The following is a 27,083-nucleotide window of genomic DNA, read 5'->3' as shown; positions in this document are numbered from 1 at the left end:
TCAACTATATATTTTTATTTATGTCTTCTAATCTCGTTAAGCAGTGGTTAGGTACTACAATATAGTTATACTAACTTTAATATCTTTAACTATAACTTTATAGTTTATATTTTTTCCGTGATAGATGTAGTCCAGTTTTTAATTTTCATTCAAACCTAGTTGAGACTAAAACTATTCCATTCCATTTAAATTTTAGTTCACGTTAAATTTTAATTTTAAAGTCAAAGGACAATTTTAGATATTTGTAAATGATTTTAATACATGTTTATACCCCATATGGTATATTATGCCATAATATAATAACACATTTGCTACAATTTCATACTATATTTATACAGTTTTATTTTGAATTTTTAAATAATTAACGTGTGCTAATTTAAACTTGTTTACTTATTTATATTTTACTTTTTTAATTCACAATTACATAACATTTGCTGCCGATGTATAGTTTCCTAGCTAAAACAATAGATGACATAATAAATTCGCGTAGGAAGTAAATATCGCGTATTAGTCACCCGTCGTGATATTTTTCAAAATATAATATTAGACACGACTATCATAATATTAAAAGCGAATTAAGCATCATATATTCATATGTCTCGAGTCTCGACTCGAGACACATATTTTAGATACGATTAAGTCAACACCAAGTTTTTCTGACTTGATTACTGTATTATTATTATTATTTTATATATACCTACCTAATGGTTAGATGTAAATAATTTAACGCTTGTAGTTCATGTGCCATTAATGTTTATCCTAATAGTGCTCCATTATTGCTTCAAGACATCAAATATATTATAAAATAATCCAGCTGATTTATAAAAACGATTTGTAATACTTTATGATTAATCTAACAACATACTCTTATAATTGCCTAATTATAAAGTAAGAAATAATGATACTAAATCATAAAAAACTAATCTCTTTTTCAGTTAAAATTAGACATATTTATTTAGCATAATATTCAGCATACTGTGTGCGACGTAAATATATATTATATTTAATTTAAATATTTGAGTATAAATTACATTAATAATTTTTATTTCCCTTGGGTTTAGTTAAAAATAGCGGCAGTACATTATTCGCATTATAAGCAAAACTTCATACATATATTATTTTTATTACTCAATTAAATGCATTAATGTCGCTATTTAATTGTGGCTAGTTCATAAAAATGATAGTAAACAACGTGTCAACACTAGCGGAAAAATAAATATTATATTCGCTGTTTGTTTATTATTATTATTATTATTTATTCTTTTTGCGAAATCGTTAATTATTAGATAAACAAAAGAATCTAAAATGCTTATGATTGGATTGTGTTGCATTTAATATGTATACCATATACATAATATTTTGTATTGTTTATATACAATATTTAAATTTAATATATTTCTTAAATATTAATAATATTGATCAAAAATAAAATATATATAATATTGGTAGGTACTGGTTAGGGATTAAAATTATTTTTCTTCTAAAATTATCATAATTAACATTATTTTATAGCCTATAAATAGGTTGTTTAAAATGTATATAATATGGTATTTGTATAACGCCAGATTGCTATTTACTCTGACAATAATTGCCAGTTATATTTTAGTTTACCTAAGTTATTTTTTTTATTATTATCTCAAGTACCTTCCCATTAGCTATAGCTATAATATTACACTAAGCACACTGCTAGTTCATTATTAAACTGTCTTTTTGTTGCAGTAAGAAAGTTTGGATGGTCAATATGCGTAATTATTAATTAGTAATGAATAACTGCGAATGTTACAAAACACCATACAGATTACAATGGGTAAATTTCTATTTATATGTATATACAATTGCTATTTGAAATCGAAATTGAAATTGTATAAAGTATTTATATTATTATGTTGTGTGGTAATAACACGTAGATATTGAAGATTTTCAATTATACGATAGAATTTATAAAATGTTTTTTTATAAACAACTTTAGTCAGACGGTACCGTCAAACTATGTATTTACATGTTTATAGTATGCAGCTATTTAAGTAAATATACAGTATACATATCGTTTGTATATGTTTTATATAAAGTCAAAACTACCTAATGACTACATTACAAGAAAATTCCTATGTTATTAAGATATTGTATCATTAAGATTTAAAAATTATTGAACTCCGACTTTTTTTAAATTTAGATAGCAAAAGTATCGTAATTATCTTTATGATAAACAATCATACGTCCTGACTGTCTAATGAACACTATAAAAAATACTTGGCAGAATATAAATACCAATTTCTATACTTAAAATCCTATATAGATGATGTTCCATTATTATGGGGGTAATATCAATATCTTTTTTCCCTGTGTCTGCTTGGACATAATACAGAAATGTGGCCTACTTAAAGTATTTCTACCTGTGCCATACTATTTTCATACCTCCACATCTACATTTATTCATTTTGTTACCAAAAGATAATAAATTAACCAATTTTAATTGAAAATTCAAGAGTTAAACGGCACATAAAAAATAAAAGACAAATTAAATGCCTTAAACACAATTATATTTTATGTTTTTACACTTTAAGTCATCAAAAACGTTTAAACGTATTCAGGTCGACTTCCCGATTAACACCTTTGTTGCATAATATATTATACATATAAAATTTATAATCAACTAAATATTTTTAGTTGACCTACTTTTACTATTGAAATTTGTATTATAATTTAATATTGAAGAATAACAAATTGTTGAAACAATAAGGTTATTTATGTCTTTTACAGTAAAAAATATACTAACACATACAAATTTAAATTAGCTACTGTTATTCTTATCAACTATAATAAAATTGTAAAATTTATCAACACATATGACACATCTTCAAAAGTTAAATATCTCGATATAAAGCATGATAAAAGACTTTCCTAAAATAAAAAAACAATTCTTAACAACCAATTACATTTACTTCTCCAAATTTTAAATACAAAACTCCTGCAAATCTATTCCAAAATAATATTATATACTTACATTTACATGTCATTTGATCTCTTTACACATGGTAACTTTTGCCATGTTTGACTTGTATCAAACTTTTCACCTAAATTAACTTTAAAATGAAATAATTTAACCAATTAGCCATCATTAATAAACACTTATAAATTCTACTCAAGGATTAAAAAGATTAAAAAAAACGCAGAAACTTACTGAAATAATTAAAATAACTAAAATAATGATAAAAAAAAAAACGAGTGAGATTGTATAATTATAGGATCTACTTCTTAGTATTATAATTATGTCATGGTTTATTTTTATTGTAATGTTATGACTTAATATATTATATTATATTGTGCTTCAACACAGATTGTAAATATATTATTTTATTTTAACAATATTAATTAATTATTATAATATATGTCTCCCAGCGATTAAATGAGTACCTACTACTGTGGAGGTTGACTATACTACTACATTATAGGCGCATATATATTATATAATAACATATACATATACATATATAACACCATAATATAATAATTAACAAAAAAAGAAAACCATCATCGTTTTTCACGTAGTCTTTATGCAAATATCGTTGATACTCGTACAGATACAGACACGCACACAAGTGTATACAAAACACACATACCATAATGGTTTCTTTAAACTGTGTTTATAACAAATGTTTGCGTAATTGCGTTATACTTATAAATAATTATGTATAACTTCCGATTACGTATGTTACGTATGGGTTAATGCGCGTGTATTATTATTAAGGACTGTTCTCGCGAAATTTAAATAAAACTGCCTTAATGGGGGTCTCAAAAGCGACAATAAATTTCGTCGAGACCGGCAAGGCAAGACAAAAAGTGGAAGGGAGGGTAAATGAACAAAGCCGTAAGCTCTCCGGTCAAGAATAAGAGCCCTTTTTTGCAAAGTGCGTGTTTTGTGTTAGGCTCGTCTACCGTACACACACACACACACATATATACACCGCAATGCGTTATATCTATGGCTAATTGCTCATTGTACGTTGTCACCACGCCTTGCCATGGCATTAATATAATATAATAATAGTGGTATAATAATAATATAATAACGACTACTTTAAAAACGTCCCTTTCCTTGTCCCCGTCGCCATCCCTGTTCCATAAGCGTCGTCGCGTCCTTATATCCGTGCACACGCACATACACACGTATCTTTGTCGTCGATTATACAGAGTGGATGTATGTGTGTGTGTCTGTGTGTGAGGGAGATAAAGAAGAGTGCGCTGTTTATCTCTTTGATACATATATGGAAAACCGGGGTGCAAAGGACTGGGCAAGGAGAAGGGCCCACGTCGAGAAGTATATATTTATATGTACAGTGGCGGCGTGCGTCGGTCCGGAAGGAAACTCAAGCTCACATCCTGTATGGCGACGATAGATACAACCGCAACACACAATATAAAGAACGCCGGCAAAAGATATTTTGCCCCAATCCATTTACAAATCGCACACGATTGTTTTAATAAAATCCACCGTCCTGCAACCACACCGAGATGGCCGACTTCCCCTTTTGTATAGTATAATATACATCAGAGACTTGCATAACTTATACTTTATACGCGCATATTATTATATTATTTTGTATGTACAACATGAACGGTGTTAAAATTTAAAATATTATTCGACTACTCGAATATGGCGATGCTGACAACGCTCATTTATAGTAATAAATAAATAATATTTTAAAATAAATCAAAAATGTTATTATATATAGTAAAATTCATAATAATATAAAATACATTGTTATAATTCAAAAACAAGGTTCAGGAATTTTGAATGTTTGTGGGATGGTTTTATAAATATAATTTGTTGTTTTCGATCAAAATTTTAGAATTAATATTCGTAAAAAACATAATACGATTTTATGTCAATCAATATTGTTATGGTAATATTCAACTTAAGAAATATTTAACATTATTAATTATTATACCCTAAAATATTAATATTAATTCCATTTTTAAACCTTATTATAACCTTAAAGATTTACAAAAAAAAAAAAAAATTACAAAACTACATTTTGTTTATATGGTGTTAATAAATATAATAATAGATAATTATTTTTTATTAAATCTAAATTAAATTAAATTAATAAATGTAACAGTTCTCACTATAGCTTTTATATAGTCATTTTAAAGTAAAATGCGATCAATCATACTTCATTATTACACTAATTTTAAGACATCTAAAATAATAATATTTCAACATTCAATATGATTAGAATCGTATTGGTTATAATATGTAAATGTGTTGGCTATTCTGTAGCACACAACTGCGTATTCTAAATCTCTTACACAACTCAACTATTATATTATATTACAAGCATTACGCACTTTAAATACTAATGTACTATTATATATACTATTTCATCCATTTAGAACCTATTCGAGAACATGGTATAACTTATACCCTTTCATCTAATTTACTCAAATCACCGATTATGTATATATTATGCAAACTTCGTGTGAATTAATCGCGTGCACGTTGTTCAAATCGTTTACTGTTCCGCACTTGGCTTCTGTGAGTCTTACTGTAAGAAACAGTACCTATACCGACTTCACTTCACCACACTAACATTAGTATAAACAGTCGAACCCGATTTATATCCGATACAGTTAAATTGCATCGCGTCATCGATGTTCTTTTAAAAATAATCAACTACAATAGATTTGATACTTCTATTGGGTTCTTATATGCCTTATCAATGTAACAATAGTTATAGTTAAACAGTCTCATATCTAAAATAAAATCTCTTTAAAACCTAAATTGCTCATAAAAAGTAATAGCTATCGTCAATTGTTTCAATATTTTTCTTCAGCGTGTACGACAAAAAATAGGAATTGTAATTTAAATATAATATTATTACAAGTATTAAATTAATAACTACGTAGTTCGGTTTAATACGACATATTACATACTTATTATACACACGAATTGTGTTTTATTTTAATTGGTAGGTAAATAGAAGATCAAGAAAATATTCCTTCATCGCAGCCGTTTATTTTTGTCCATATTTATACACGTCACGCAAGAGGAAAAATAATATTTTCGTATAGTATATTGTGTATGATCAAACTATTCAAACTGTTTTTATTTTTTACTCGTCTGTGGAATCCGTAAATAAAGTATAAATATAATAGGAAACCGCCACTGTATTACATTATATATAATATATATTATAGGAGTAATATCGTAATTGGCTGATAAATAATATATTAATTCGAATAGTTTACGATATATCTACCTATATTAAACATAGGTAATACATATAATATACGTATGTTTAGGTTCACATAATATTTTTTTTTAAATTATACCCATCAATATATGTATTTAACCAATTTATTTTGATAGTTATAATTAAGTTTTCTTCCGAATATACGACTGGTTCGACTAAATAGACTATTTTGTTTCAGTAACCTAACTCACGCGATTCGTCTACCAAAAATACTATGTACCTGTAATCTGTATAAACGCATCGACTTACCGAACTGCTGAGATGATGATCAAATTATACGCGTTACGACTTGGATTTATCTTGCATTGTTCACCACTCATTGGAACGAGGTGCAGGAACAAGGGAGGATAAAACGCACGAAATGTTTATTTCATGTATTAATAAGTGCCCACTAAAAAAAAAACGAAAAAGACCACCACTAATGAAGGGTACCTATAAAAATTATTTTGTATCATTTGGTATTTATAGTAATCGAAAATGATCATGCATTCATGATGAATCTAACTATAAATATTATAATACATGTTCTAGGGCTATATGCTAACAGACACTATACTCGATTCAAGATGCTGTTTTTGATATTTTACGTAACTCTATACAACTTTCAAAATTTGATTGTCACGAGTTCCCCACGACCATTCCGATAACCAAGCCTTCGTCTGTTTAGACTATTTGGTAACTTGACCGGGTACATATAAATAATTTTATTATTATAAGCTCGACATTGTGGTATATAAATTCAAATAAAAAAGGGGTATATAATAATAATGTAAATTTAAATGCGTGCAATGTAAAAACGAAGTAGGTAAACCTTACAATTTCTCTGAAATGTGACCCTTTTAGTACATCTAATAGTAACAAAAAAATAAAAATAAATAGATATTAGGTAGGATAAATATATTATTTAATTAGACCCGATGAAATTTTTTGATAGGCGACACGCACACGACACTGCCCTAATTTGTAGTTTGAGACATGAAATGATTTACACGATTTATGATATATATAACACTACTTCCACAGTTCCACTTATAATATGCACGTAAAACAAAACATTTTAAACATGTTATGTAAAGACTAGAGAACCCAATCACGTAAAATTAACACGCAATTTTTCTTTAAAATTATCACACACCTACAACTTACATATTATAATACTATATTGTAATGCCGATCACACGAGAGAATTTATCTTTTATTCAGAATCATATAGATTTCATTAATTCTATAATAATGTTGTAGTAACTTTTACAACACTCTTTTGATGTTTAGAAAATAAAAATTGAGAATGTGATATTTTTGATATATTATGTTAGGCGTACCTATGTATAATAAATAATAATATAAATGCATTATTATTATTTTTTTTTCTGTATATTATATTATTAGTTTAAATTGCCAAACACTTGGCACGTATCCACCGTGGCGCATATATGGAACCGTCCGGTGAATAGACGTGAAAATTAAAGAAAACACATTACTAGCGCAGTAGCCGCTGTAATATTATTATGATATAATACAATAATAAACAATAATATAATATAATACAAATAGAGTATGCGTTACTTTTTTTCAAATTCCAACACGGCCTTTGTAGTTCATATCTTATATACTCGTATTATACGTTATATATACTATACATTAATACATAGGTAATAATATGTTACGGCAAAGTTAGAAATCGGACATTGCGCACAAATACACCATCACCATATCCAACTGGGAAAAGTAAATAAAATATTATAATTAGGGTTGAACAAAATGTAATTATTAAACAGCGCATATTATTTAACTTAAATAAATAAAAAAAAAATTAAAACTATTATTTTTATATGAACCACTATATTAAATCGAGCAATGAACTCGAAATATTTAATTTGACTAAATATATTGTAAAGTATAGCCAATTATAATTTTTATTTTTTTATTTGTTGTTACACGAACCACTAGTAATTAGCTAGAATTTCCAAGTCCCCAAAAACTTTTTCAGCTATACACTTGATTTCTTGTCCCTCACCACCCCCGCCTCAAATCCTCCATTGGTTATAATAACCAAATAAAAATAATGTAATAGTAATGCAATATTTTAGGGAAAAATTAATTCAACCTACCGTATATTAATAATAATACCATAAAATAATTATTTTATAGTAATAATATTAATATATCACAAATTAAACTTATTAGTAATACTAATATTTAAAATAATTGTACAAAATCAAGGTTAAGTTGATACCAATAATTTTAATATATTATATTAGGATGCCACTAAAAATATACATACAGTCATTTTTTATTTAATTACAATGAAAAAATAACTTCAAGAGTTTATAAAAACTACCACAGAACTAGTCAGCAAATGTAAAATTATTTCTTTGTTAAATTCTTCTATTAAAAATTTCAACTGACTAGATAGAAAAGTTTGATGATTTATTTATAAATTTTATTTTTAAAAGGAAGAGAATTGCAATCTTAGTTTAAAAATTGAAAATATAACTTACCGTCAGCAACAATTTCAAAAAATTTACTCTTATTTTAATGATAAATTAGTTTTCTTTAAATCTTTTTAATTATTATAAATAATAAAAACCCAATTCTTGATTATGTCTTAATAAATTCATCCGCTATTAATATCAATTTTATTTATGTAGTAATTAAATTGTGCTTATTGATATATTTCACCCTCAAACAATTGTACTATAATCTTTAAACATCATATTATAAATTATTTAATAATTACGTATAATTAGCAAGCAGGTAATTATATTTTATATGGAAAAATATTTAGGGAAACTTAAATTTATAGATTATTTATAATAAAAAATTAAATCTCTCTTTAATATTTTTAAACGTTTAAACGATATTGTTAACCCAATTATATTACTTTTTTATTTAACAAAACCATTGTCATCCGGTGTTTTTTCAGAATAATGGAAATCTTTATTCAAAACCCCGATTATCAAAACAGGCAAGAAATGTTTAATTAATAATTATCGTCCTATTTTTAAATTGTTGATTATTCCTAAATTATTCACAAAAATAACCAACAATAATAATTATTATTATATTATTGATGATATATATGTATTATGTATACCTAAATGTATAAAAAAAAACCGTAGTTGAATATTATTTTTGGAATAAAAAAATATAATTATTATTAAGTAATATAGGCCAATATGCTGACAGACTGTCTTCTCTCCGGATTGTTTATACGTAGTATGAAATAATTCATGATTTAATTCAAATTTAATGCACCTATTACAACGATAAATTTAATAAAGAAGTAGGTATTTATTGAAACTAACATACAACAGAATGACTTCATGGTTTTTTTTTTAATTTTAATAAATGTTATTATAAAGCATATTCTTTCATGGCTACATATATAGATGTATCATTGCCAAAATTAGCGTATCTTTATAATTAGGTTAGGTAAATACATCAATGACTATAAACTTAACTACAATGACATAATATATTGTAACCATATTTTTGGGTACTTCTGCTTATATATTATGTGGAGCACTATATTTTGTTAACATGCGGTAAGAAAACAAAAGTTGTGAGGTTTAATATGCATTATATAGCATATATACGCATAGGTATGTATATATAATTGTATGATATTTTAAACAACTGATGTTCTAAATGATTTCCATTGTGATAATTATTTAATCGTAATGTAATGTTTAGGTCTTACTATTTTTAAATACTTTAAGTATATATTATATTATACTAATATAAAGTGAATTTTAATAAATAAACACACCTTTTAATAGTTATAATAAGTCCCCAATGAAAAGCAAAATTTATAAGCACATGTTTAGTTACAATAATTTAAAACAATAAAAAAATTGTATTTAAAAAAATATAAAAACAAAATATTTATATAAATACTCTAACCGAAAATCAATTCGGATACACCCTATGTATATAGAAAATAATCCGAAACCGAATCAGACATTTGAGAATTATACTGTATTTATAATACAGAGATCGTATAATACGCGAGAATTTGTTCGTCGTGACTATGCGGCGGGTCGAGCAGACTGGGGATGATTTATATTTCAGTATATTGATTTTCCACGCCGTTTTCAAATCGAATTTAAAAGTTTTTTGTACAAATTATACAGGAATTATGGTCGTTCTGTCGAATACGCGCGACGACTATATGTATGTGTACAAACTGGATTTATATACATACACATCGTATTAAGTGTATGTGTGTGTGTGTGTGTGTGTGTGTGTGTGTGTGTGCGTTTCAGTGTGCGCGATGTCGACGACCCATTGCACATGGCCTGACTAATTGATGTGCTCTTTTTCGATACGGCGCGGTTGCGGGGGAGCACAATTTCGAATTGTGTTCCCCTTTTGATGGAGTTTAATGAAGTGTTATTACACTACCCTAATTCACACTTTCCGACAACGGGCGGCGGCGGCGGCGGTCCCGACCCCGATTTTCGTATGTGTGTATATGTATGTATATATTTATATGTATTTACTACACGTACTCGACGTGAGTATATATACACATACAATGCATACACACACTCCGCGTACACGTTATATTGGCCCGCCGTGCCACCCTCTGGTTATGTTTGCGGTTTCGTTTTATTAGGCCTCCGCCACCGCCGCGTCGTCCATACGGGTGCCCATCAAAATCTGACCGACGTGCGTTGTGTTTGTTCGACTATTATGAACTGTCGTTGTATGTGTATAATGCGTGTGCGCCTACCTTTACGCCGCGAAATGAGTGATATTATTTGCGAAAATGCTGCTGCAACGGCACGTGATTTTTTTGATTTACGTTATTTCATTATTTGAGTTTCTTTTTCACGCCTCCCGGACAACGTCTTTATATTACATATTGTTGTATATTTTTATTGCGTGTGTATATAATATTATATGCTATGCAATTTGTGTATATGCGCGCGCATCGAACCGTCGATGAATTATTGTTATCGTCGGCCCGCCAAAATGACATCACGTCATACACGGCCCACCGTAATAATATAGGTAGGCATACATTTTATAGTTTATAAAATATTATCGCGATGGTTTTAATTTCGTCGAAAATCGCGCTCGAAATTCAATACGGTCTCCGCGACTGTCCGTTAGCACGCAGCTGCTCTTCGCCGTGTCCTGCTGCTTACAGTTTGTAGTTGAGTGCTGTACACATTCATGTACGCCTGTACAAATGTACTTATATCCTTACTTATATGAATCTACTTTTTATATAGATTTACTTACGACCAATGGTTTTAATGTGTTATATAATTATAATATTGTATTTACACACCAGCGTATAATGTTACATCGCGACGACGTGTATTTCTCTTTATTACAATACGGATTAAGGCACCAACGTCAGAGATTGGTTTTATTGTTATAATTAATTTTTAATGTTATCACATTTTACGCGTTAAAACGATCGAATATCACAATACGCTCTGAAAATATCCATTAACAGTTATAGTTGTTTCATTATAGCATTACTTCGAATAACGTTATTATTACGAGGAAGTGTATACGGTATTGCAAAATCTCACTGCGAAAAACTGAGACGTCTTGATTATTAATATTAAAATTCAAACACTCATAGCCAAATATGAGAAAAATATTGTATTTTAATATTGTATGAGTATGACTTAACAATAATATCTACCTATAGAGGTAGCAAACAGGTCAATCATGATTCGTTTCGTAGAAATCAAAAAACAAATAATTTATATAATAAATGATAGCATATAGACAACCATAGGAAGTTTATCAATCGGGTGTTTGTTTGTTTGTTTAACCCACGAGTATGAAACAATGATTTGATCCATTTCGTCTCACAATGTAATACAAATTTGGAAAGGTAAAATAAGGGTAACCTTGGATTGTGGTAAATTAAAAAGTTCATTAAAGTTGGCCACCCTTCCAATAGTATAAGTAATTTACTGTGTTAACTTCAGTAGACTTCAATATTTATACAGGATAATATGGAATTCTTTGTAAATATTTTCCTTGTCTAATTTGATAGTTCATATTACATAGGTATATAATCAACATAATATAAGTCACAATTTCTATTTTCGCATTATTGTTAGTTAGAGACTAACGGTAGCAGTATCTACGTGTATACATTATAATTTTCGTCTGGCGTATTTTTTAAATTCTGAACACTAAACATATCGACGGACGTATTTGATTTTCAATTTTGAGGGCGGTTTCTGAAACATTATTCATGAGGATATTAAATTTGTATGTAGATACTTTGTTATATTTTTATACACCCAATGATATTTTCAAACGCTATGTTTTCGGTAAAAATTAATTCAACCTTCTAGCTGTATCACAAATAGTAAAATAAATTACTATACTTACTATACTTACTATAAGCATATCAAAAAACCTAACATAAAATATAATACTTAGTGATATAGATTATAGGTTGATAAACTAACTCCGCACAAAATCGTTTTTCGTGTTCAATGATTATCATTGAATATTGAATTTAAATGTAATGCATTCACCACGGTAATAACCCACTCGACACCTGCCGTACAGGAGACCGGCCGTTTTTAAAAAAATATATAGATATAAAATAAACGTCTTTTTAGCTTTTATCTATTCTCGATAAATAATAATACATTTCGGTGACTCGCAATCATGTTGGCCATTATAATAATAATATATATAATATGAATGACGATATTCGACGAATTCGCAGGACCGAATGCTGCACAATGACGCCTCGATGCAGTGCGAGTATAATATAATTACTATAAACATATAATATACAAACGCGCTGTTGTGTGAGTATGTATTGTTCGTTGGAGGATTTTAACACGATTTGCGACGGGTTGCACGTCATCGATGGTCGGCGAGACGACGATGATTGCTCAATTGCGGCGTGCCACGCGTATCTTTATATATATATACGTGTTTGTGTGTATGTGTATGTGTTTGTGTAGTATAAGCGGAAAATTAAGTTGAGATCAATCCGACTGTCCTATAGCTTCATGCGATTGAGGGAACGAATGGTTGGCCAACTCGCGCGTGTATGTACGTCAATGCTTATTATAAATATTGTTCGTCACGAGTGCCAATTTTAAAATAAAAAATAAACGAAAAAAGAACCAGACAATAATTATTATATTATATTATTTGTCGTCGCCGTTACCGTGATATATATATAATATAGGTTAAGTCAGGTATATAGGTACATACCTAATAATATAAGTACTTAAACGCACGTAGACCGAGATCTCCGGGGCCGCGCACGTACGATCACCTCGAACCTATATAATATTATATAAAAGCGCGTACACACCAGCTGCAGCCGAGACGCGCTTCTATATATAATAATAATAATAATAATAATACGAAGTCGCTTTTGTCTCGAGAAGACTAATATAATCTCTTTTGTGTGCGTGTGTTATTGTCGTGCGGCGGTCAAAGAGACAAGTTTAAAGTGCACATCGTATCAAACCAACTGTGACGCTGGTTAACGGCTATATACCTATACATACATACGTATATATATATAGCGTTATCATTATTATTACACTGTATACGGAAAAAGAACAAAACGTAATAAAAATACTTTGGACGATCATGAACATCGTATTGTTTATTATTGGTAGGTCTACTCTGTGCGTACATCATCAGCTTTATATAGGTACGTAGAGGAGAAACGGACACCTCCTATATAATACATATATATGTATATATTGTGCCGTCTATACCTGTATATATGGGGGCCTTAAACACTTGTCACGTAGTACTCGGAGACCCGTCTCTGTTCGTATTTTCCGTTTCTATAATAAGGTTAACAATGGCACGCGCCGCTCTCGAAAACACTACTATTACTAGCTACAAAAAACGCGTAGACACACACGCCCGATTTGGCGACGACGATGAAATCGCTCGCACTGCTGCTGCTACTGCGGTTATAGTTGCAGAGCTCTCTCGCCGCCAACTGCACTTTCGTACCCGCAATCACGTACCATTAGTTTTTACCGTGTTATAAATATTATAATATATTATTATTATTTTTTATCATATTAAATGCATACAGTGGCGTACGCAGGGAGGGGGGGGGGTGTCAGGGAGATATGACACCCCCCTTAAAAATAAGTATCTGTTCAAATTATGAAAAAATGACTAAAAAAAAAAAAAGGTCAATTCGTGCACATAATTATGATTTATGACACCCCCTTTAAAAAAATCCTGCGTACACCACTGAATGCATATATATATATTATTTATAATAGGTATAGATATATAGACCCAAAGGTGATCATGATGTACCATTGTATTTGTATAGAGTGATTAAATAAAAAAAGTTGAAAATTTTCATTTTCGAATTAACTAGAAAAGGTGATGTCTTGTTATACAGCTAAGTCTTAAGTTAAAAAATTGAAACAAATAAACTTTTTTACTCGGCTAAATAAAAACTATTCGATAATAAACTATAAATTCATAACCCATCATATAATATCTTACGTTTACTCCGAGTTCTTGATAAACGTGATTTTTTTTACACTAAACCTTGTTGCGGATAATTAATGGCTCAGCTATGGCCGAGGGTTTAAATGTGTTAAGCTTGAATAAAATGTTATTTAAATATATTTAGGACATTTTTAAATTATTGTTTATATAAATATTTCAAATAGATATATTATTATATTTTTATATACTATACCTAGGTTTTTTTAAACACTTAACAAGTAAGACATGTGTTTTGGGATATTTAGTATTAATGTATTATAGTAAATATTCGTATGGGTGGATAATAGATATTGGTATGTGTGACTGAATTATAATCTCTCGTATAGTCTCGACATCCTTACAACAACTCAAGTTTCAAAACAAACGGGATATGCGCGTAGTCTGTCTACAGTAGGTATATATTATAATATTGAATAAATGTTTATGGTACATAACTCTACATATACTTGTCCATCCGTTCAAAAAAAAAAAAAATAATAAATAAATAAGTAACATAGAAGTTTTCATGATTAGTTCATACTAAATTTTATCAACAATTTTAGCATACAGTATTGAATAAAATATTATGTTGAATCATAATAATAAAGTGATAGAAAAAGATAGAATTATATTTATTTCACATCATATTTTTAACATTGACTGTATAATCTTAAATCGTTTATAGTTGTAATGTTGCATGTATTATGATTTAGCATAGGTAATAAACCTTATGACCGGTGACTTACAATAAATAATCAAGTTACGTCAATCGGTAAATGTCTATAATGTCTTTGAATGATATTCACTTTTTGGTTCGTATTTAAGCCGTTATCGTGAAATTGAATATATTTAATTAAAATAATTTATTTTTTGTTAGGAAATCATTCAACCACGTTTTTTTTTTTTTTGGTCTATCGTTTGTTATTACTGGTTTCATACTTACATAATAATATCTTGTAAATCATGTTGCAGACGTTGCAGTAGTATTAAAATAAATCGTGACGACGGCGAGTGTTGTTTAAATAGTAACTCAATATGACTGAATATCGATTGTCTTCTTCGTGATCTCAACTGACAAATATTTTTATAAATTCTGTTCAGTGAATGTCCTATTTAAGTTTTCCTAAATCCTAACACTATTACGGATTAATAAAATTACATATTACGTAGATATACGAGGATATGCGAGATATCGTAGGTACAATCGAGGTATAAATAAACATTAATTAACGTTCAAAGAATCTGTTTTATACAATAATAATAATTAATAACTACGTATATAGTAAAAACTTAGAGAAATTGTAAATATTGATCATATAAGAGAAAGGATATTAGTAAAGTTTATTAATTTGAATAATTGTATTTCATCGATAATATTGTTTTATCATTATTCATTATATATTATACGATGACATTATAAACATAATATAAAACTATACTATATAGTCATATCGACTATTATACATATAAGTGAAAGCCAAAATATATAAAACACATATTTGGTAGGTATTTACATACATTTTAATTGCTCGTAACAAAATTATTAATATGAAAAAATATTCAACTTTAGAAACGTGTGTACATAAGTTACAATAAGAATATATATAATTTAAATACTATACTATATAATTACAATTTACAATACTTTTATTGTATTTTATGAATGCTCACAATATTTACTAATAATAACACAATTAACCAATAAAAACTCGATAACTAGTACAAATTAACACTTACATAGGTATACATCACACACAGTAAACGTTTATAGATTTTATTTATCATTTTTCTTTTGTTTTATAGATTTGTAGAAAATCCAGTAATTAATAATAAACACAGCAGACTTCCATAATAATAGACACAAAGAAAATGCGTTTTTTATTTTCCTTGTTCGTAGTTGAACTGATATCTATTCCAACCTGATGTATTCGATATATTATTACAATTATTAAGTATGTATAAGTAAGTAAGTGAGTCATTATTCCATCATTTGTATATAACATACTACTAAGTACCTATTACTATGATCGTATATATTATATTGATAGTCTGATAGATATCTAATTATTTTGCTGGGTCTCTTTCGTCGACCAGGTAAAGCACATTTATTAAAAATTGGATATAATGTGTAATGCAAAGCGTTTCAAATGCATTAAACCATAATATATTGAACAGTACAAATAAAAATAGTAAGGATATGAATTTACAATTTTATAGTTTTATAAATATGTATACTCTAGTTGTAGTTTATTATAAATGTACCTATATTATAATATTATGCTTGTCTCTGACTATTCTTTAGTAAAAAAAAAAATAGTATTATTTGATTAGTAGACGGGTTTGACGTCTTATAAAGTTTACAATCATATTATAATTTGTATTTTTTTTTTTTAAATCTACGTTTTTATATATTTTGTCAATTAAATCGATTGAAAACCACCGCTATGTCGTAACCGGTCAACCGAAAATTACATTATTCAAAGTAGAAATAAACGAATATCAGAATATCTATGTATACCTATATAATCGTGTCGTTGATATTTCTTTAACCGAAAAAAAGAGAATGTTTGAAAATGGGCAATTGTAATTTTTGCCAAATTATCCAATGTAATATTATGTTTATTTTGATGTTAACATATATTATACAAGTAATTTTAACATACAAATATAAAATACAAAATCAAATCCAATTTTTTCCAAGCTCATGCTATAAAGATCAATGAAAACTTAAACGAAATTAAATAACTTTAATCCTTGATCCATAACCTCTTTTAAAACAAAAGAGAATTAATAATGAAATTTTAATATTTATAAAATTATAACAGATTATTAGTTATTATAGGGACTTATTGTAGGATAATTATTGCATATTATTTTTTAATTAAAACTATTTAAAAAATAGACAAGTGAATAAGTGATACAGATAATATAGTTTCACTTTTACAATACTAAATTAATTAACATATTATATATATGTATTAACATATTTTTCTATTTTATAAATTATGAAAGTGTAAATTTCGTTATAATTACTGCATATTATCAACATTTTAGATTATGTTCTTTTTTTAGTTTTTTTTAGGTGAATATTAGATGTGACCTTTGGTAGTTAAAAAAAATGCACAAATAAAACTGAAATTAAAACCATTTTTTGTTATTTTTATTTTTACTATTTCTACAATGAAAATTTTAATCGCAGAATTTTTAAACATTTAATAATTACATAATTTATTCTATATTACATATATACTCAATGCAGTTTTCAAACTATTTAATGTCATAATATATTTGAAAATTTAAGATCATCTTCTTAATTATTCTTCATATTTTAATATCGCCTTTCTTCTTCGGTAACTCTTTTATTATTTTCCCCGAGTGCTTCTATAATTATTGATTTATTTGTTTTACTATAGTCATAATATGTTTCTATAAATATTTGAAATTCAAATGTTGACAAAATTAGATATTTAAACGAAAAATAACAATTTTATGTATTTTGTTGTTATTGTTAAGATATTATTCCTGGAGACTTGAAACTGTTTTTTACTATATAGATATATTAGTGTTTACAATACACACAATAGAATTATCAAAATATTTAGATTATTATTTAAATATTAAATACCATATTGCCATGAGCCAATATTTACACCGTTCTACGTAAATATTGTGTTATAAATTAATAATAGCTATTGCAGCTTCCCATCTAGTCTAGTAATAAAATATATGTAAACCGTGTATATTATGTACCTTTATGAAATAATATACCGATACGATTTTATTTTTTCAAATTAACAGTTCAACCTATCATGTTATAAATAAGAAAATAAATTACCAATAGCAATATAATATGAAATGTGCCTAGAATATAGACTGAGACGAGCTCCGATAAGAACCGTTTTTCGTTTGAGTACAATGATTTATTATTGAATTCAAATTTAATGCATTCATTACAGTGACCCACTCAATGAAGATATGTCATTGTACACTCAACATCTACAACACTGTACTGCAGAGCAACTTTTCGGGTATTTCTTGTTTTAGATAGTAAAAATACGAGTATAATTTATTAAAAACGTATATTATTCAAACGTTATATAATCTATTGTCACTACTGGCTAAAATCGACAATGTTTAACCTAATACGTTAACATAAGTTACAACTTACAATATAAAAACAATTTATCAAACTTATAACAACATGTTAAATGTCGAAACCATTTTAAACATAATAAAAAATAAATAAATATAGTAGTATATATTACGATAGTACGATTCTCTTGATGCGATCAACAAGTTTATACAACAAAGTATAGACATTAAAGTTTAAGGTATAATGTTAACCGTTATTACGATTGTTAACTTATCATTTTTCTTATTTAATTTTCATGACCTATTAATATCTACCCACCAAATTTTATGATTGTAATATTTACTATAATTATTTATTACACTACAAATTTGTTTAATTAGTAAAGTTTATGTTATTTTATAATAGCATAATATTCATTTTTTTTCAAATACATACTTAAGCAATTTCACACATTTTTAGTTGATATAATATTCTGAATGATCTGTTAGGACATTAGAGCTTAGCCCTATATATTATATTATATTCACGACGTTCCGAACGTATAACAATAATATACTAAATCAAGAAAGCACAATCATTTCGATTTGGTCACTGCAGTGAAGCGGCGCGGCGGTACATCGCACATAATGGATTTAAGAAATCTCATTACGACCGACATAATAACACGTCTTGACGTGGTATTAAAATAGTTATTAACACTTAATACTATTTTTTTTTGTTTTATACGCCGGCTACCAGTCGTCAGGGCCTCCGTCGTCGCCGCCGCCGATGATTGATGTCCACGGTTAACCGTTAACGTTCGAATTAAAAACGGCCGGTGGAGGACCAGTGAGATGGAGGAAGTGGAATAAAAACTCCATTAATACTTCTTAACCGCGCGTTGTAATACCTACCCGCAACCACTGCTGCATATTGTGCAGTGCGCGTTTTCGAAATCTTTTATTTTTTTTATTATTATTATCATTATTTTTTTTTTTCGTTAACACTCGGGCCCGACGGTCGTGCCAAAGTCGCTGGTGAGGCGTAAGTTTATATCTGTAATATGTATGTATATATATATATGTTTGTTAACCGCAGTTTCCCTCTCGGGGTGGAAATCCGGTGCCCGGGGGATGAGGAAAAAAATAAAATAAGTATAAACGTCTAAATGGGTTTCCGCTCCGTCACCCGGAAGAATTATATTTCGTCTTTCCACTGCCGACATTTTTATTATATATATAACGCGTACATAAAATAGCGCGTAAAAGACATTACGGACCGTTGCTTTGCCAATCAATCCTGTGAACTACACACACACAGCAACACACTTTACACGAATTTTTCAACCCTTTTGGTTTGCATCACTGTACCGTCTCACGTATATATACTATATATTATATATAAATAATGGCGACTTTTAATTTACGGCTGGAAAAACCGCATAGTCTTATATATAAATGTATAAGTATAATATACGGAGTGAACGACTTCACGTTTTCCGTTTTCTCCTCGTCACGAGTCATCCTGTACAGCTTCGACGCTATACAGAAGACATGGAAAAACTATACAACGGAGTAACAATTGTTACTGTACAATATTATGTTGTTATTATCGTATGAATATTTCCTGTAAATCGTTATAATTCCCCATTTAAACATATATATTAATATAATAATATGTTATATAGCCATGGCCCGATTTACCTATAAGTTGTTCTTTATATGTTGAAAAACCCCGCAAAATCATAAAAACATAAATTCAAATCATTTATTATTAAGACCTAGCTTTAAATGCACTAAAAATCATCAAAAAAACTCTAAAAAAAAGCCAAAAATGCCCTTAAAAAATTACAAATACTATTTTTTAAATTTATTATTGAGTAATTTATAATTATTATTTTATTAAAAAAAAAATTGAACATTAAACATTTTGACGTAACTGCAGGCGACGATGATATTGATTTAAGCTGCTATATTTGACTAATTGACTAGGGGCTGTATTATTCATTCTAAACAAATCAAATACACCTTTTTAATCTCTGTTATATAAAACAAATTGTGTACATGGAGAGTATGATCTAAGATCACCCAAAAAAGATGCATTTTGCATTGAAATCCGGGCCTTAATTATTATAAACGTTTGGAACAATTGAAACTTATTGCATCTGGATGTTTTATGTATTATATATTGACAGTTACAGCCACCACGATACAACATTCAGATGCAATAAGTTTCAATAACTTTAGGTATCTAAATACCGTACTTTTATCAAATTTTTTAGTAAAGAAATTATTTTGAAGCCTTAACTCATGTCAGTTTTTGAACTTCGCTTAAGAGTTGATTGTATTATAAATTATAATTATTGCATTACATTGCAGCTACAATAACATAGACAAATAATTGCACTTTGTTTGAAAAAATACTAGATGGGATCACGGAAGCTGCAGTACACGCGGTTGTCTAAGTATGCTGGTATAGTATAGTGTGTATGTGTGCAGCAGACTGCATCAGCGATGACGGGTTGTTATCACACCAGACGCAGTAACATATCGCGTTGCACCGGGTCCTATTATTTTCACATACCTAATAATATAAATGAATAGCCAGCTATTTGAGCTTATAATATTATATATTATATATCATGTCTACAGCTGACCAAATTACGCGGCCGTGTGATGCGAGTACGTGTACATAATATAATATATTCATGCACATATAGATTGCCGCCGCATAAAACCGTTCCATTATAATAATTCATATATTAATAATATCGTCGTCATCGGATTTGTCGCCGCGATCGAATTTCTATTATGATGGTGTCCGGTCCTAACGACCTGGCTCCTTAATTCCCCGAAACCATCTCTCGACGCGTTGTGGTAAAAATATTAAATAATATATTTTATACACACACACACACACACATGGTGTATACTGTATACAAGTTGTACGACGGGCGTTCGGTTTACCGTATTATATTATATACACATTATCACGTCATGTATTATTACAGACCTCCCATACCGCTACGGCGCGGTCCGAGATTGTCACCGGAATGGGTTCGTCGTAAGTTTTTAAACTTTACTATAACGACAATCGTTACGTTTAGATATTTTTCGATGTATAAATCGATGAGAGGGTAGCGTACATTACCCTCTACCGACCAAACATTCATCACCCACACAGGACACACGCGGTAACATCAACACTACACCTGTTTATGATGAACATCTGATTGCGCAGGTGATAATTTTTACGGACGATCTTTGTACTTAGACGAATATATTACATTATACATTATAAACTACTTTATATATTAGTTTATTGGTTAGGTGTGAAACCTGTGGTGATCCATTTTAGTTTTTTTTTTTTTTTATTAGCTTTTTTAACAAGCAGTTATTATGGGCTAATAGCATACATAAATTTAAATGTACATAATTATACTTTAACATAGTAACGATGAAATAGTATTTATATTAATTAATAATTTATACTAATATAGTATAAATAAAAGACCAATTAAAATTTACAGGAAAATTAAAATAATGTTGGTGAATCGATATTGCATCGTCCGAGAAGAGATTAGTACGAAAGAAATCCCTTGTAATTAATGGTATAATCGCCACCGCATAAGGTGCACTTGGTTTTTATTTTTTATACATTATCGGAGGTATCATTCCCTTTGTACCTATCTATAAGATGCTACAAGAAAGATTGTAGCAATAGTTTGCAGTGTGTCTATATTCCGGGTAGTTGTGAAACTATGATGTCTCACTGTTATTTTTGTATTTCCACTTTGATTGTAGTGTCTGTGACTACAGTTAGTGACGATGTTTAATTGAGAATATTCTTATTCCTATTGTATCAGATTCAAGATCTAAAAAAAAAAAAAGTGGTAGTGGATATCTATTTTTACTGATATTCGCGAGAACTCGGGCAGAATGATTCAATTGACCTATATGATTATAGGTACTGTTATGTCAGACGTGAGGGTTGAATAGTGAAGGTTTCTAATAATTACTCTAAAATTCCGATTCACTGGTGCCTGGTATGATCGTAGGAAGCTTGTTGCTGTCAGTTAATCCGTGATTATACTATCCATTTTAGTAATTACTATTACTATTATACATTAATTGCACTACGAGACAACTAATTGATTGCCTCCCGTATAATTTACAGCAAGGATATATATATTATTATATTATACTATATAGGTAATAAGTTAAAATTTTATAATTAAACTATACTGTACCTTTACCTATATAGTTATATTAAAGTTTATACAGTTTTATGAGAACGCTGATCTATGTGAAATTTTCGTTGGTATCCTGTAGAAATGCAAAATTTTATTGTATTATCTGTGATAACTACATATCTGTATTATTAAAACCCATTGCAATTTAATTACTATAACTAAATTTGACTTACGTTATGTTTATTACATTTTTGAATATTGTTTATTTTAAGGGTTCATCACCTCCTGCTAAAATTGTCTTGTATCGTATAAACTTAAAAATTTAATATCAATTTTTTTCTGTTATTATTTATATAATATTACTATTTCTTAATTACTGCTTACCAATTACAATACCATATTAATACAATAATATTATAATACAATCAAAATTATCGTATTTACTTACAAAATGTAACTTAATATATTAAATGTCCAAATCAATATTTATTAAATCTTTTGGAAATTCTATCAAAAGTTTTGTAACAGCCGATGATGAGTATAAATCTATTGAAAATCTGCATCCGAAAAATTATTCTAAGTATTATAAGTGAAAATAGTGAAATAAACTTATTTCGGTGCGCGAAACTCGTTGATAAGAGAAGTAAATTGAATATTAAGAATTTTTTTAATTTTTTAATTAATTGTTTAAACATTGGTTAAATATATTGCTATATCTTCGAAATTCAAATGTATAAGACTATGCAAATCATTGAACTCTAATACTTTGTGTTTAATGACATAATTACCTCATTACTCTATGTAAAACTTTACAATAAATTAACTGTGATTTAGTTAAAGATAAAACACATAGGAATCGTTTCTACCGTTTATTATTGTAATAAACAAGCTTTTTTTACGTGACAATATAAACCACACATTTAAATTAATTTATGAAAACCTGATCATCTTTTAAAATCGGTTGATGGTCAAGAAAAAATAATTATTTTTTATAATATTATTATTTTATTTTATTTAGGATTATTAATAATCCTCAGCATTATTGCTCGTCAACAAAATTGTGTAATTATTAATACTGACTGTCTCGAAAAATATTTCCGTACTACTCGTATATGGTAATTCCATTTTTGAATAATTTTATTAATCATTAAAAGGACTTTTACTAATTATAAATAAACTATATCATCATTATATTATGTAGATATTCTCGAATAAATGCACACATTTCTCATTAAAAGCAATAATGATTTTGATTTGTACTTGTTTATTTCGGATTTAGATTCACTTATCACTGTAAAAAAATGTAATCAGAATAAATCCATATCAGAACGGCTTATTGAAGTAGGTACCTACTTGAAACATAGAACTAACTGTTGCTTAAATTTTTTCAAAATATTTCATTTTAATAAAAAGTTTAGATGATTTTTCTTGGTTTTGACTGCAACTCCCGAAAGGATGATAATTTCAATCTTAAAAAGAATTAAAAACTATTTGCGAAATGCTACTACAGAAGATATACTAACCGGTTTATCATTACTTAATGTATATAAAAATATTCATATCGATCCCGTAGAAGTCATAAACTGTTTTATCAAATAAAAAAAGATATAAATTTAGATTTTTACTATAAAATTGAATAATATTACCTATTAAAAAATCTTATTAATTTATGTATTTAGGTGCTTAAAAAATATATATATTTAATTACTTTAAAAGCGCTAAAACTGTATAATATTTTTTTATGTCACCTACAATGATTTTCATACTCTCTTCTCTCCGAAAATTTATTCTGAGGTCTTGGTATTAAATTTATCGGTGAAGTTGACGCTTAAATTGTAGTACTTTATTATATTATGGATTATGTCTTGTATAAAACTAAGTCTAAATATTTTAATTTAATTATTCCCCAACACCATACATTGCAACCTACTATACAGTTATTTATTTAAAATTAGATTTAAATCCATAACACTAAATATGTATGATTACTATGATGGTATAAGTATATTATTTAATATATATAATATATATTACAAGTAACAATAAAACTATTTTTTTAATTTCAATCTATTTATATTACTAGTTAGGTAAATCGTGTGTGGTGAATTCGTATTTGGATATACATTATTATTTGTATAATTAAGTAGTAAATTATATAATTGATCATCGTGCTTATTAAAAACCTAATTGTTCTTGAATTTAGTTTTTGATTAATTGCATTAGAATTTGTTGACTCGTAATGAAGTAGGTAATAAAATGGTAATTGTATACCTGCAGCGTATATTATGTTGTTTAAATTTGATTATAAGAATGTGTAAATGACAATTATAATAAACTCGCACAGTCGCACAGAACAAAAAATTAATGCGTTACACATATTATATAATTTTTAATTTTAACAAATATATTTCTTTGAAAAAATAATTATAGAAGATTATTTTATTGTAACAATCGGATTTATAGGTACATAACATATAACTTTATCTTATTTCTATACAACATAATAATTTGACCTCTGATGTAAACGAATTAAAAAATAAATGAATAGAACATTCTGTAACTGGTTTATATTTACTCTCTCATCTGTATATGTATATACGCATCATGCTGCTCTACAATTCACAGCAGAACTCACACACATGTGTATTAATTTCCTATTTAAAGTCCAATAAGCCCATGCGGTTTATATTATAACATATTATATAAAAGAAAATACTTATCCCATTAAATCATGATGTGGTGCCCGTATCGTATTATTATTAGCACACAGTATATAATAATACGCATATTTTTTTACGATAATAAATATAAGTATTAAATTAATTAGGAAAACTTATAACGTAATATTTTGTATTATATATAGGTGTTGGATTACTATAGCAAACGTCGAACATACCGTGGAAAATATTTAACCACAACTATGTTAAAATACTCCGCTGCCAGTTTACTCTGGTTTTCAGCGATATCGGTGAGAAACTTACTATAATAACCACCTGCACATAATATTATATGATGGTTTTACGCAATGCGTGTACGTTAAAACTTATAATGGTATATTTGTATACATTAAATATGTACTTCATTCATATTCAAACACGTTTGATTTTCGTATTCCTTATATTATTATTTACATTACAGTAACACACGCAAAAATAAATGAATAATTGACTATAATATGAAATGTGATCAAGATTTAAGATAACTTCAGCCAGATGTCCTTGATTTTGATTCAGGTTTTTCTTAAAATATATAGAACTAAATATATTACACTTATTTTTGAAAAATTAATTTTTTTTTACATTTTTAACTGTTTTTTCGTCCATGGGGACAAAACGAAAATGTTTTGAATATCTATTCCTCTTTTTTTAAACTCGAGTTTAAAATAGAAGTGTTTTAAAAAAAAAAATTTGACATTAGGTTTTATCCGTCTCAAAAATTAATTAATTGAGAGCGATTTAAAGTTTCGATTTTAAATTTCTCAAATATTATATTTAACAATTATTTTAAAGAATGTACAAAGTATATTTTCATATGATTTGTTAAAATTGTAATACCCTCTCAATCATTGAATTTGTAATAGAGAAAAAAAATCTTCATAAGTCAATGATTTGATTTAAAAAATATTACCTTTCAATTCCAAAATTAAAAAAGGGGTTGCAATATAAAAATATGTATTTTTACTTCACACACGCATATGAAAATGTGTATAATGTGTTATTAATATGTGTACATTTATTTTTATTGTAAAAAAAACAAATTTTCTTCTTAATTAATGAAGCATGTTATTTCAATTTTAACCTATTTTAAGTATAACCTATATAGATTAGGCTTTTTTGTATAAACAGACTTTTTATATCATAATTTTTTTATTATTTTTAACAATTAAAAAAAAATTAAATTTGACAATGTATATGAACAATATACATAATAATTACTTTAAAATTAATTTTTAATAAAATTGCAAATAATTTATTTTAAAACAATGATTCAACAATATATTTTATAACTTTAATATTTATCATTTAAGTACTCTACTATACGTGTAATGATTTAATAGAATACGATTTTTTCACAATATTGATTG

This window comes from Rhopalosiphum padi, chromosome 1, assembly GCF_020882245.1.
Source record: "Rhopalosiphum padi isolate XX-2018 chromosome 1, ASM2088224v1, whole genome shotgun sequence".
Classification (NCBI taxonomy): Eukaryota; Metazoa; Arthropoda; class Insecta; order Hemiptera; family Aphididae; genus Rhopalosiphum; species Rhopalosiphum padi.
This window is presented reverse-complemented; position numbering follows the sequence as displayed.